We start from the raw sequence: 14,894 nt of genomic DNA on the forward strand, positions 1-14,894 counted from the left end.
TCACCTTTTTAACTCACCTGCTCTTTTGCTTCCTTCCCTATTCGCTAGGCCACGGTGAGAAAGGACAACTGAGCCATCTTGTCTACCTGCCGCATCTCTCTCTCTTTCTCTCTCTCTCTCTCTCTCTCTCTCTCTCTCTCTCTCTCTCTCTCTCTCTCCTACTCCTGTCCCAAAATGACTTAAGGCAGAAAGATCTTGATGGAACGAGTCAGAGAACTAAATGATGCAAGCATTTTAACCCATCCTCACCGTTTAAAGATTTGATTTTGCTTATGTGGACGTATATGTGTCTGTATGAGTATATACCACATATGTGAAGGTAACTGGGGAGGACAGAAAAGGGTGTTGGGTCTGTGGTAAAAACTGAATTCAGGTCTGTAGGTGGAGTTTTTGGTCTCACCTGCTAGCTCCCTAATAACCACGTAGAGGCTTCTTACTAATTACGAAAGCTTGGCTGATAGCTTAGGCTTGTTACTAACTAGCTCTTACCATCAAACTAGCCCACATTTTTACCAATCTACATTCTACCATGTGGTTTGTATCTCTATTCCATCTTTTGTGCAGACTCCTTCCACTCTGTCTGGCTTCTTCCCCTATCTCCACCCTTCTTCCCACTGTCCTCTCTGCCCTGAAAATCCTGCCTATCTATTGACCATTCAACTTCTTATTAAGCCAATCCAAGTGACAAATCTTCACAGCGTACAAAAAGATTATTCTACAGCACAGGTCCTCTGGAAGAGCAATAAGCATCCTTAACCACGGAGCCATCTTTTTAGCCCCTAACCCCTACGTTTTAGATACTAACACTGAAATATAAGGAGAGTCTTGTTTGAGCTAAAGGGTCTGACACTTCTAGAGGACCTGGGTTTGATTTCTGGACCCCACATAGCTGCTCACAAACATCTGTGATTCCAGTCCTGGAGATCTGATGCCCTCTGCTGGCACATAAAAGGACAAAAAAATACACAGAGGCAATGCATATAAAATGAAATAAAAAAATAATTTAAATTGAAGAATGAATATCATTTTTAAAAGTATAGCCAAAAACTGAGCCCCGGTCAATGGAACAGCAAAGTCTTTGGGAAATCTGACAAAATTTCCCCAATGCCTCTGACTGATAGGCTCCAACAAGGCTGAAGCACAGACCGGACAGACCCTTCACGAAGTCCTGTGACAAGTTTTGAAAGATGTAGAATCCTGAAGGGATGATTCCTGAATCCCAAGCGGACATCAAGTGACATTCCGGGTCCTTTCGTCCCTTCGAGGAGAAATTCCTTGAACATGAGAGTTCACCTGATCCACTGCAATTTATAAATTCCCCACGGGTGAAGGTCATTGCTGAACCCCAGAACTGATGGGGGTGAAGGAGTATGTGAGCATGAGGAAATTAATACGGTGCTTGCAGAAGGAAGACAGTTTCAGGGAGACAGACCTGACGGGTGTAAACGCTACTGTGGTCACTGACGGAGCCACTCTCTCTGCGGATCTCAGCCCTTGGTGCATTTATGTCCTTGTCATCTTCATCATGGGAAACGGTCACTTCACTGACCGCTCATGGCTCTCCCTTTCAGTACACAGCCGTAGAAAGCACGGTGTCACTAAAGGTCACAGGTTCAAATCGGGCTGAGTCCGGAAAGAGACCGAGTCATTACCCCTTATGGTTCCTTGGCAGGGTTGGGCCAGCAAATTAGTGGCTTCAGCTTAAGATCTGCTGCCCTGGGCTCAAGAGAATATTGTATACATAATAAATAAATAAATATTAAAAAAAGATCTGCCGCCCTGATGCCTACCCTAGTTGGCAAGGCACCTCGCTTCTAGGTCACCAGCCTCAGAGGGAAAAACCTGGCCTGCCAGGACCTCATGACCATGAATTTCTGTTACCTTTGAAGCAAATCAAAACAACTAAATTGTTCCGATGACGATAACGGTAATAATCCCTCTGCAACAATAACGGAGGAGGCGGGGATTCTGCTCCGGGCTTGGAAGGTCAGCCGCCGTGGGCCCTGGGCTCTCACACGCGCCCTGACTCATTAGCTCCAACATTTCTGATCATTATTCTCCCTTAACTCCATCATGCTTTGGCCATCAAAGGGGAGCGTCAGACTACGTAAAACTCCAGTGTTTGCTGTTTCCACCCTCCTGGAAGGAGCAATGGATCAAGCTACTGACAGCTGTTCTTTCTCCTGGGAGCTTGGCCTTGGCTATGGGCAAAAAGTCCTAAGATAGACTTAGTGGGGTAGAGAAATAAAAGAGGGCATAAGGCCATGGTCATGAGCTTCTGTGCTCCACTTTTGTGACTGCTTTCCCCCATCCCCTGAGTCCTAGCTTAAAAAAAAATAAAGACCAACAGTAAGAAAAATGAGGGCAGAGTTTGAAACATGACCTCCAAATTATGACTTTTAAATTGAGACAGAGTCTCACTATAGATCCCTGGCTGGCCTGGAACTCACTGTGTAGACCAGGCTGGACTCTGACACACAGAGAACCGCCAGCCTGTGCCTTCTGAACGTGGAGATTAGCGGCAAGTGTCACCCACCGCTCATGCCCTCCTCTTTTGTTTAAACAAATTAGAATGTGTTACTAAGCCAACCAACTTGTTTACATAGAGCAGATCAAAGGCAAATCAGGTTCCCAATCAAACATGCCCAAAGTCTGGCATGATTGGTGTACACGCCTTTATTCCCAGCACTTGAAAGGCAGAGGCAGGTGGATCTTTGTAAGTTCAAGACTAGCCTGGTCTACATAAACAGTTTGTAACACCAGTCTCCTCCCAGGGCAAGTTCCAGCTCCCCCGACCGTCTTTCCATGTCTGTGGGAATCCTAACAGGGCCGGCTTGGCTTCTCCTTCTCATATTCTTTTGAAATTGTTTATGATTTTGTCTCCAGTTTTCAGCAAATCCACTGGGGAGCGGGATGATTTTGCTTTTGTTGCGTGAGCAGGAATCTCCTGACTCTGAATCTTGTGAGAAGACACAGGGAGAAACTGAGTCAGCGTACAGACCAGGACGACAGAGAAAACCAAAAAGGCTCAAATTCTCTGATGCTGCCCCCTCTGAGAGGCAGTCTCCGTGAGCTCCTCTTGAAATTCAGCTCTGATACCCTCTAACAAAGAGAATTCAGTGGGTACAACACTGCCGGTTTGCAAACACAGCAAGACTGCCGGGACTTAAAAAATGGGCGACGGGCCAGTGAAATGGTTCGCTGGGTAAAAGGGCTTGCCACCAAGCCAGGGGACCTCAGTTCAATCACAAGACACCATGGTGCAATGACAGAACCAGCTCCCAAAAGTTGATCTTTGCCCTCCATGTGCATGCCACTGCCACAATATCACACACACACACACATGCACACGTGTGCACACACACGCGCACACACACATACACACACGCATGCACACATGCACAATTTTTTTTAAAAACAAAATTGAAAACAAAAACCTGACAACTTTTATTCCTTGTCCCTTGAGAATCTTCCTTGGGCCCTAGTTCCTACCCTGTGAAGAAACTCAGGTTGTAAAAAGCCTCAGGGACAAGAATCAAGGTCCCTTTCCCCCTCGTCCCCAGCTTGGACTCCTCGCCAACAGCTAGCTGGGAGATTCACCTTGGAAGACGGTCTTCTTGCCCCACTGCAGCTGCCCTAGCTGGTGCCTCAGGAGCAGCAATGAGTCTCCTGCATGTCGGACCCATGTTCACACTTCATGCTAACGTGGACTCCGGGGCGCACCTGCAATCCCAGCAGTGAGGAAGCTGATGCTGGAGGAGAAAGAGTTCAAAGACCACCTAACGGACAATGAACTTTATCCATAAAGTGTGAGACTGCGTCTGTCTCAAACCAAAACAGACACGCAAGCAACCACAACAAAACCCTCACTTCTAAGATCTTCCGCTCAGAGGTATTTTGTTACAGCGAATAATCAAAATCTTCCCCTCTGGATCCTTTGATCTTGGGGACCTACTCGAAACTCGGGACACTTGGCCAAGGTTGTCCTGACTTAGTAAAACTAAATAGAAAGATAGAACTCTGATCACCTTGTCTCCTAGGCCCAAGCCTGATATTATGATCAGGGTCTTTGAAGTTCTTTTTTTACTGCCACTGCAATGCTTTGTGGGAAATGTAGTTCCAAACGGCACCAATCTCTGGATTTGACTATGGGTGGTGGGGTTTCAGCGGCGCTGCGGGGATGGACACCAAACTAGTGTGGGTCGGAGTAGACAAGAGGCAAGATGGGAGTGTCGGCTTTTGTTGAGAAGGAAAGACAGACAGACCACGAGTAGCCAAAGGAGGAGGTGGGGCTAGGGACGGAGATCCTAGAGCAGCGGAGAGGAGGAGTTGGCTGATCCCTGGGGAGGCGTCGGGGGTGGACTGTTACTCAGAACGCAAGCTGCTGGTGAGCAATGGTGGTGCCGAGGCCCGAGGACTACACAGGAGGAAGGAAAGAAGAAAGGAAGGAGACGGAGGGAGTAAATTTAAAACCCCGCCATTAACTTTTTCAGGAAGGACAGAAAACTGGGAGGGGCAAAGCAGGGCACTTGAATGAGTCTTTTACACTCCAATAAAAAGAACATTTTCCAAATAAAAACGTCTTTTCTAAACACACTTTAGTTCTTTATTTATATGGGGGCGAGGGGAGGAGCGGAGCATGAACTGTACATACTAGTGGACTAGGTGGACTCGAGAGGGAGCTGACTCTTTCTCCTTCCCACCCACTCACCTGTCCTGGTACCTGTGTGACTACATTGCCCCAAATCGCTCCGACACGAGTTGGAAGCAAGTCTTACCGGCAATCCCGGCTCCTTTAGCGCCACCCAGTGGCCTTAAGGGGAAATGACAGAAGCACACCACCGGCCGGGAGAGCGGAGCTCAAAGCACGTAAAACAACCCTTTATGTTCAGAAGGTGCTTTTCCTGCCAAATCAAATCTGTGTGTTACAAATCCTGGAAGAGAAATCCCGAGGAACAAAGCCCTGTAGGGTTTTTTTTTTAAGCGAGTGTGGAAACCAGACCCTACTTCCTTCCTCCAGGATTAGGGTTTATTGAGGCTGATGGAGTAGGTCATCTTGTTTCAAGGATGAACGGCTGGCATCCCTACCTGGGCCATGAGAGAGGGGAAATACTTAAGCTCTCTGGGGAGTTTATCAAAGGTTTTTCTGTTCAGGTTACTAAACTGTTACAAAGGGCTCTCTGAGGCTATATGCTGTCCTCTGTAGTCCCGTTCCCTCCCCGCCCCCCCCCCCCCACATACACACCACTCTTATTTAAACTTTGTTAATAACATTGAACCTGACTTTCCTTTGCCGGCATAGCTAAGAGCAAATGATCTTGGGAGCCTTGATGGTGAACACTTTGCTACGTTCCTTCCGGATACCTCTGTTCTGTTGCCTTGGATACCTATGTGAGCCCCATGGTGCAGAGACCTCATCCACCCCAATCTCCCTTTCTTCCCCAGGAAAGCTTCCCCCACAACCCTCAACAACCTTCAAGACAAGTGCCAGAAGGATAAGGAGGTTGCTGGACAGCTCTTTCCTAAGAACTGAAATATTATCCCCTGAAGAAAAGGAAGAAAAACTCCTAAACACACAGGGAAGCCACAGGACTCAGAAGGTCCCGCCCAGAGGGTTATAAACAGCAGACAATCGCTGGGTGCCGGAGGACTCGGCTGGCACTGCCTGCCAGGTGCGCAGAGGATCCCTCGGATGTCATCCTCATAAGTGGATTCTCACCTGTGCTGGGGTGAGAATTTTAGGGATGCAGCAGCTTGGGTCACTCTAGCGCCCAATAGCCACCCCAATAAACTCATTGGCTCACCACACAAGACTCGGGCGGAGTCCTTGGTATGCGGTCTGTGCCCCATCTGGACTGAGTAGATGTTATCCCCACCTCTCCATGAGAAGGAACGGCAGCAGGACGCTCACAGGACACCCCCAGAAGGTCTGGAGAAACCGCGATGGGAGGGGGGGGTGGATGCTCCGACACAGGGACCTTGTGGCCACCAGTATCAGTCCTGCTTGCGTGGTTGGGTTGGGAGACAGAGAAACCTTTCCTGTAGCAGTGTGCCATTACTTCGGGTGGGGCCCAATGAGACGTTTCTTTATCTACCCCAGTCTAGAAAACAACTTTCTGCCCCAAACCATGGAAGGATCTCCATGGTGCTTGACTGGTTTCTTATCTCGGTCCGGTCATCCTAACCCCTGTCTCACTCACTGCACAGACACTCAGCTCCTCACGTTTATCTCTTCCCCCCTCATCTTCCTCAATACCCTCTCCTCCCCAATATACCCTGGTAGTTCTCCTCTTCTGCCTCCCTGCTTTCCTCACCTCCCCTCCCCTTCCCTTCACCAGCTCCTCAATACCCCATCCCTGCAGGGGGTGGGGTGGAGGGGTGGAGCCTTGCTAAAGGGGAAGAACTGGCTTTTGATGAAGGTGCGCCCCCACCATCCTCGCTCAGCCTCCTTAAGGAAGGTGCCGCCGTTTTACCAGGAGAAAATAGAAGCCGGGCAACACGTCCAGCTTTGCGTACAAGTTCACACAGCTAAGAGGCTCCCGAGCCAGGTCCCGTGATGTCCGGACGACTTTAAAGTCCAGGCAGTTCCCATCTGCTGCCTTCCACAAAGGGCCCTTCCCCTACCTATCAGGGCCAGGTGTAAGCCATGTGGAACTCAGCAGCCTCTGAAGAGCTTTCTGGGCCACGAGGAAGACGCTGGATGAAGAAAGCTAATAACTGCAAAGGTTTCCAAGGAGACAGCGGCCTGGCCAAGTTCAGGGCAGGAATGGGTGTGACTTTTGGTCATTGTACAAACCCCAGGGGCTGGGGCTGCCCGGATTCCAAAGGCGACACACTTCCCGGGGCTGGGACAGCCAGAGCAGTCCCGTGGTACTTTCCCTGGGGTTACTAAAATAACGAGCTCGATGATAGAAATGTAAGCAATACTAAGTTTCTTACTGGATTTTAAAGGCTTTTCCCCCAATTTCCACTTTTCAGGGAGGAAATCCTTCATGGGAATCACGGTTCCCGTTACTTAGTGTTTTTCATCCCCACTGAGGGACCACGGGACGGCAAGGGGGGAATAAATCCAGCACCAGCAAGGCACATCTAGAAATCTCATCACGCCGCCCGGCCTCCGAGACTCTTATAAATATTAATTTAACTTGCTGCATAATTGGTAATAAAATTCTCTTTGTATTAAGGAAGTGGTAAAAGTTAATAGGCTGTAAGCCGGCGTAATTCCTGGGTGGATTTACCGCGAGCGCGTAGCCCCTCTAATTGTGTTGTGGAGGCTGAGTTATGGTACCACATTTCCCCGCCGGAGTGGCATTGATTAATGGCTAAAGTGGCACTGCCAGTGGCCATACCCAGCCTGGCACAAAGCAGGCACTTAATAAGCATCATTGTAAGAGGACTAAAGCTTAGCTTCTTGTGGACCTTGATACCTGGTTTAGCCACACACTCATTCCGTCTGCCTGAGATGAGTAGGGCCCACCATTGACTGTCGGCATCAGGCCCGTTTATTTCTCTCTTCCTTGAAATCATCTTGTTTCTGTCTTTCTGGCAGTTCCTCTCCCTCTTGGGCTACTGTGAACATTCTACAGCTCTTTCTCGCTGTGGTTTGGATGCGAGATAGCCTTCGCTGGGTATCCACGCTTGATCTCCACCTGTGCTAATTTGGCTGGGAGTTCACTGGGATTGTGTTTCTGAGAGTTAGACCTGTTTCCCCAGGCTATCCCGTCTCTGCTTTCTGTTTGGCTCGGATGTGCAATGCTCCACCACCCCCTCTCCACCACAGCGGACTGAAACCTCTGAATCCATGGGGTCCTTCCTTCTTTTATGCCAGGCAACCTGTCAGAGAGGCAAGAAAGCTAACAGACACATGACTCTTCTTATTTGTTTACTAAATCCCGCTGGACATAAACTGCTGGAAATCAGCATTTGTATCTCTTCATTCTATCTCCTGAATACCTAGAGCAGGACTGACATATAAGAGTTTCTGATGAGTAGTTCTCCAAATGAAATTTTCATTCTATCCCGTGGTAGTGTTAATAAGAATGGCCCCATAGGCTCTTACATTTGGATGCTTGGTCCCCAGTTGGTGGAACTGTTTGGGAAGGATTGGGAGGGGTGGCCTTGTTGGAGAAGGTTTCAAAAGCCTATATATATACCATTCCAATTAGCTCTCTCTCGCGCGCGCTCTCTCTCTCTGTCTGTCTCTCTCTCTCTCTCCCTCCACGATAGTTTTGGACTCTCTCTGCCTTATTGTTGTTGCCTCACTATGTAAGCGCTCAGCTACTGTTGCAGCACCATACTTGCTTGCTACCACACTCTCCTCCATGACAACCTTGGACTCTACTACCCTCTGAAACCATCAAGCCCAAATTAAACATTTTCTTTTTTAAGTTGCTTTGTCTGTGGTGTCTCTTTGCAGCGATAGAAAAGTAACTATGATGCAGTCAAAATCATATTCATAGCCACCCACCTTTGTGGGCCATGTGCATCCGTGCTACCCCTTGTAAGCTGTTTGGAGACATCCCTCACCTGGGGCAAAAACCTTTGCAGGGCCTGGTTGCCTAGAGAGGGCTTCGGTCTCTTAAATATTGTCAACTTCTAAGGGGAGGATTTAATGCACGTGACTCTGTTACCCCCGTGTCTTCATTCGTACAACTCGAAAACATGAACACATCAGCAGCATAGTCCCGTGTTCACGAGAAGACAGTGCTACGCTACCGTGTGCTGTGACATTGGAAAAGCAAGGGACGGGTGTTCATCCAAAGCCCTGGTTACGCTCTGCTGGGGCCCATGAGCCTCAGGAAGGTAGATTCTGGGAGGAACAGGTCATTCTTCATGAAGATCCAGGGCAGGCGTCTATGGACAGCTTGCTGCCGTTGAATTTGTAGGTCTAATCATAAAGCTGCAAGACCACCTGCCAAAAACCAATTATTTCTATGTCAGTATTATCCCAGCCACGTTACACTCCAATGGTAAATCTTCATCTGGTCATTTAGAACCACGTCAGAACGGCATTCCGTTCATAAACCCCGAGGTGAAATTTAGAAGGGAAAAAACGTTATGTGCTCTAGTGCAAAGGTCCGTATATTGAAATGAGGGGAGTTCATGAAGTGAAATGACTCTTTCTCGCTCCCTCACGTAGACATTTTTCATGTTAGATATTAGCATATAGATAGATATAATTGTCAGGCTCGGGATGAAAAGCGTGGCTGTAACAGGTCATTTGGGTTTTTATTCTTGCCTCCATGTATTCTCATCAACCCCCGCTGCTCGGGACATCTAGCTCACCCTGCAGAGGCAGGTGGGCCTGTTATAGGGAGGGGTTTTAGTACTTTCCGGTCCCCCCTCAATGCAGCCAGTGACTGTAGTGGGCTGTCAAACTACTGGTGATAAAACCTCTCCAAAGAAGCCTCTTCACCAAAAAGATAAAGAAAACTTGATCCAGAGCCTAATCCCTTGGCTGCTTATAGGCTGCTTTTCTCTTTTAAGACAAGCTGGGAACGCGATTGTGAAAGCCAATGATAGCCTCTGCCCTCGTGCACTGCGGCCTTTTCCCTCTGGATTGGCAACTCAAAGCCCTTCTACCTTCCATGGTGTAGAGCTGACGGCGACAGCTTCGGGGCAGTGATGGGACAGAGACTGGAAAATCTGCAGGCTTCTAACAAGCGAACTTTGATGTCTGTGGAGTTGACCTCCCAAGCCAGAGGGAAACCGTGGAGACGCAATCTGTTTCCCATGGCAAACAACTGGACACAGAATGGGCTGTGGCGAAGCAGAGCATTGGCCTGAGGGAGGGGAGCTCTCAGTCCTTCTTTCTGCGCATGTTCCCTGAGGCCAGCCCAGATGGGGACTGCCGGGAGTCTGCGCTTCAGCACCACTCTGGCCTGCAAAAGACGGCACAAGGTTTCAGCGTCTTGTTCCTGAAGTCGGTACGACCTTGGCACCAACATCCGACGAACGAACGTCTTGCCGCGTGCACATCCACACCAGGCTCGAATTTTAAGCAAAGTCCTAGCTAAAGTACATTGTTCAAGGGCAGAAACGGTGCAAATGGATTCTTAGCCCACTCCCACTGCAATAACAAAATACCGTAGACTAGGCAATTTGTAAGTCATAGACATTCATTCCTCGCTCTTCTGGAGTCTGGGAAGACCAAGGTGCTGGCAGATTCCAAGCCTGGTGACATGTCATTCCTCAGAGACACTTTTTATAGTGACCCCACAAGGAGACAGAGGCCAAAGAGGGCATCAGAACCCGTGGATCTAGTCATCGATGGTCGTGAACCACCACATGGATGCTGGTAATCAAACCCAGGGATTCTGGGAGAGCAGCCAGTGCTCTTAACTACTGTGCCGCCTCTCTACTTCTAACTGCTAAATATATAATAATATATGTCTTAGTTGAATTTCCATTGCTGCAATGAAACACCATAACCAAGGCAACATGTAAAAGAAAGCATTTACTCTGGAGTTCACCACTGCAGAGAGTTAAAGTTCATCCATGACCATCACAGTGGGCGACATGGCCTGGAAATGGTGTGGTCTTTTAAAACTTCACCTCAAGTGACATGCCTCCCAATCCTTCCCAAACAGTTCCAGCGCCTGGAGACCAAGCATTTAAATAATAAGCATTTAAATAAATGGCCTATGGGCGTCATTCCTATTTAAACAACCACAGTAAACATGTGTGTGTTACAGTATACATACATAATATGTACCATTTATAGTCACATGTAAAAGATAGTATTAGTGCCTTAGTCAGGGTTTTATTGCTGTGAAGAGACACCATGACCATCACAATTCTTGTAAAGGAAAACATTCAGTTGGGGCTGGCTTACAGTTCAGAAGTTCAGTCCATTATCACCATGGTGGGAAGCATGCGGGCAGACACGGTGCTGGGCACAGAGTTGAGAGTTTTACATCTTGATCTGCAAGCATCAAGAAGAGACTACCACAGTGGGCATGGCTTGAGCATCTGCGACCTCAAAACCTGCCCACAGTGATGCGCTTCTTCCAATAAGGCCACACCTCCTAATAGTGCTACACCCTATGACGCTATAATGGTCATATTTACTCAAAGCCCTACAATCAGTTATTAAACTTTAGGAGTAAATAAATGCACTAATTAGTTAGCAATAGTAGTTATGCATTTTACTAAATTATACTAATAGTTAAGTATCAAATGTCATATAATTTATTCATTCACTAAACAAAGATTGAAGGCTTAGTGTGTTCTAGACACAGGGCCCTACAGACCCTCTTTGAGAGCCATCCCTTTCGGGTGACATATTGTGGAGAAGACTGACACCAAACTGTGACAAAAGGAACTAGAGAATACAGTGGTCACCACGAGGTCCAATGGCTGGAACTGTGTTCCCTGATTTAGGCTTCTTCTTAGAAGTCTTTGTAGATGTATAATCCTTTAGATGGCGGAGATAGTTCTCGATGGGTTTTCACAACGGGACCTAAATCGAGCCAGGACAGGTCCTTCTCACCCCTGGTTGGGTGTGTGTGTGTGTGTGTGGTGTGTGTGTGTATTAAGTAGAGATTAGTCCCAAAGCCACAGAAGGAACACCAGGCGCCCTCTGAAGCTAGAAGTACAGCCCCTGCCTGAGTTGATCGTTCTGCGCATTGTGCAACAGGACCTGGCTTCAAAGTGCCTAGAAGAGAGGCTACACAGTGGTTTCCTGTGTGTCCTACCCCGAACCCGGGAGTGGGCACACTCACCCTTAGAAAGCTGTTTTATTTCATTATTAAAAGCAGTTAGTCTGGGTATGGCGGTGCATGCCTGTAATCCCAGCACTCCAGGTGGATGTAGAAAGATCATGAGTCTGAGACCATCTTGGGCTACATAGTGAATCTGAGCCAGCCTCAGCTATGTATCAAGATTCTGCCAGTGCAAACACACACACACACACACACACACACACATGCACGCACACACACACACAGAGCCTAAGACCTTTGAGTTTCCATCTGCCATGCCTTTTCCCTAGAGGACAGAATTGTGACACATGCATTTTATAGATTTTATTCCTAGATAAAACCCACAGAGGAGGTCCCCTTGGCCATTCCAGGGACCATGCATCCAACAAAAGTTACAATCTTCTGATTCTTCTAGATCGGGAGTTTTTAAACACACCACACACACACTACACACCACACACACACACTACACACTACACACCACACACACACACTACACACCACACACACACACACTACCCACTTTGGACAGCCTGCATTGAAACTCGGAATTTAGGGCCACCTCCAGACTTCCCAGTCAGACTGTGTGGACAGCATCCACAGATGCGCAGTTTGAGAGGTTTTCGCGTGTAATTTTTTTTTACACCCCCACGCGCATTTGAAAAGCATCGCGTCAGCGCATCTGTGACATTTTCTCCTCTCTGACGCATTTGACCTAGATTACACGCGTGGATCTGTTACTCCCTGGTGAGTGGGGCTCAGACTATTTGTGGATTGCGTTGGGTGGGCTACTCAGTCTAGGGGTTGTAACCCACCCGCAATCCAGTTATTCCAGGGTCTCGGAGGGGCGCTACCTGGAAGGGAGTGAGCTAAGACAGAAGAAGGAGACCAAGCAACTTTGTCAAGGCCTCCGTTTATTAGGGACGGGTTACAGTTTATATATGGTAAGGGATGAGGGGCAGGGTATGGGATCTCGCAGGCCGCGTGGTTCCGGTCACGTAGCTCGGTTACATTCAGACAGACAGGCCAGAAGTCACAAGTGGCCACACCTGGTTCCCTGGATAGCTGGAATGTGAGGCGGGTTCCGCTAAGATTAGCAATTAATTGGGTGAGGGGCAGGTTTTGTCAATAGAACATAACTATGGGTGTGAGGTTCTCTGCAGACTCCCTAGAGTGATGGTTTCTGTAATGATTGTTAGGGGGGAAATGGCTCCTGACAACTATTTATCTAGGAAATGAGGAAGAATCTTATCTGCTGCTAGGTATTTGTCTAACGGTCTTTGAAAGCCCGAGATCAGAGAGTCCAGATAAAAACCTTCACTATTTATAGGCTCTTCAGCGCTGCAGTGGAGTGTGTCAAGGCAGGAAGGGCCGGGAGTCCCATCTAGCATCTCCCCACACAGGGGCAGGTTAAAGTGTTAAATTCCAAGAGGGGGAAATCTGCAATCGGCCTTCAGGCCTAATAGAACCCAGGACTGTTTAAGCTGTTCACATTTCCAAAGGTCTCAGAGCATCTCTGAAGCCGGTGGTCACGATCCAACCAGTGCTCCAAGCCAGTGCTCCAAGCCAGTGCTCCAAGCCAGTGCTCTGCCGTGACCCGATCAAGTGTGATGTTTCGCTTCACGTGGCATCGCTTGGAACTGTGCCTCTATTAGTTCATTTTTGAAACAAGAACAATGAGACTCGGAAATGTTAAATAACTAGATCACAGGATTGGTGAGTGGTATTGTTATGCCCAAATCCATGAAGTCTCCGCAAAAGCCAACAAAGAGACCGAGTCCCATATGTAAAAGCAAAGAGCTTTTATTTTATGCAAGTTTGCAAACTCAGTCTCTCCACATGTTCAACGTATTGGAATAAATGGAGAGCCCTGAGCTCAATAGGGTTTGATAGTAGCAAAGGTGGGGGTGAGGGGTTTCTGAGGTTCAGGACCCCTGATTGGCTGACATTTGTCTAGGGGTGTCCTGGTGAGTGTGTGCTGGCAGGTGATCCTAACTACAGCAGTTAGAACGTTAGACGTTTCCTTTGAATGGGTCTGTTTTTGGGTGGTGCTCAGGTAATCTTAGTTCATGGTCCTTACTGCAACCAGGTATTGCTTCAGGGTAAACAACTGAGATTCAGGCATGTATTAAATTTATCGATGGCTGAGTCCTGCTCTGGCAAGTGATAATGATTGGGAGTAAAGAACTTCCTTTGGGTGATCTGTTCATATTTAACTTATCATGGCTGGCTCCTACAGTATGGCTTGGCTGCTCATCGGTAGACTCCTGCTCTGGCTCTCCAAGCATCCTCTGGCCACTAAATGGCTCTTGATGCCTGGTATCGCCCTAAGATCTACCCAGATCATTGGCAGGCTGAGATCTCAATTGCTTCTGCCTTGCCTGCTAGGCCCAGGGGAGAGCGCTCCATGAACATCTGTGATCAATGAGTGGAACCGATCCTACTGCCCAGGAGTGATTGTTTGCCTGAACTCGGGCAGGTGTTTCTGGTACAGGCTACCTAGAACCATCTGCCTTGGAGGATCTCTGCCCATCCCCATGATTTGATGTAATACTCTTTGAGCTGGAGGAGCCTTCTCTTTCCCCCGCCTACCCTTTGCCTGCTATGCCAGCTGCTCTAAGCAGAATGGTTCTTAACAGAGTTATGGTTTGGACGGGAAGTGTTCTTCAAAGATCTGTTTGAGAAAGACTTGGTCACCAGCCTGGGGCACTACTAGGAAGTGGCAGAACTCTTAGGAGTGACTTAATGGGAGGTTATTCAAGTCATGCCCTTTGAGGGGATATCAAAACCTTACTTTTCTGGTTCTTTTTTTGTTTTCCAGCCACCATGAGGAGGAGAGGTTTGTTCCCTCATCTGCTCCCCACCATGTGCTTTCCCAACATGATGTCATGTCTCAGTGCGGGCCATAATGCAACGGAGCCAACTGACCATAGGCTGGAGTCCCTGAGATCATGGGTCAAAGTAAATCTCTCCTCATTACAAGTTGACTGTCCTGCCGGGTGGTGGTGGCGCATGCCTTTAATCCCAGCACTCGGGAGGCAGAGGCTGCTGGATCTCTGTGAGTTCGAGACCAGCCTGGTCTACAAGAGCTAGTTCCAGGACAGTCTCCAAAGCTACAGAGAAACCCTGTCTTGGGAAAGAGAGAGAGAGAGAGAGAGAGAGAGAGAGAGAGAGAGAGAGAGAATAAAAAAA

At 48.1% G+C, this 14,894-nt stretch overlaps 2 long non-coding RNA genes across 2 annotated transcripts; one reads left to right on the forward strand and one right to left on the reverse strand.

Annotated features, from left to right (window-relative positions):
- Positions 1-2,802: 2,802 nt before the first annotated feature.
- Positions 2,803-4,845, reverse strand: LOC126504743 (uncharacterized). Its single transcript, XR_007592703.1, has 3 exons — positions 4,779-4,845; positions 3,601-3,752; positions 2,803-2,959 (listed from the first exon to the last, which is right to left on the reverse strand). It is a non-coding gene; the product is annotated as an uncharacterized lncRNA (long non-coding RNA).
- Positions 4,846-5,583: 738 nt separating this feature from the next.
- On the forward strand, positions 5,584-14,877 carry LOC126504810 (uncharacterized). The gene is made up of 2 exons (XR_007592717.1): positions 5,584-5,927; positions 14,524-14,877. It is a non-coding gene; the product is annotated as an uncharacterized lncRNA (long non-coding RNA).
- The last annotated feature ends 17 nt before the right edge of the window (positions 14,878-14,894 follow it).

Source organism: Alexandromys fortis, unplaced genomic scaffold (assembly GCF_014885135.2).
Source record: "Alexandromys fortis isolate MF-2015 unplaced genomic scaffold, M_Fortis_MF-2015_v1.1 scaffold_32, whole genome shotgun sequence".
In the NCBI taxonomy this organism is placed as follows: Eukaryota; Metazoa; Chordata; class Mammalia; order Rodentia; family Cricetidae; genus Alexandromys; species Alexandromys fortis.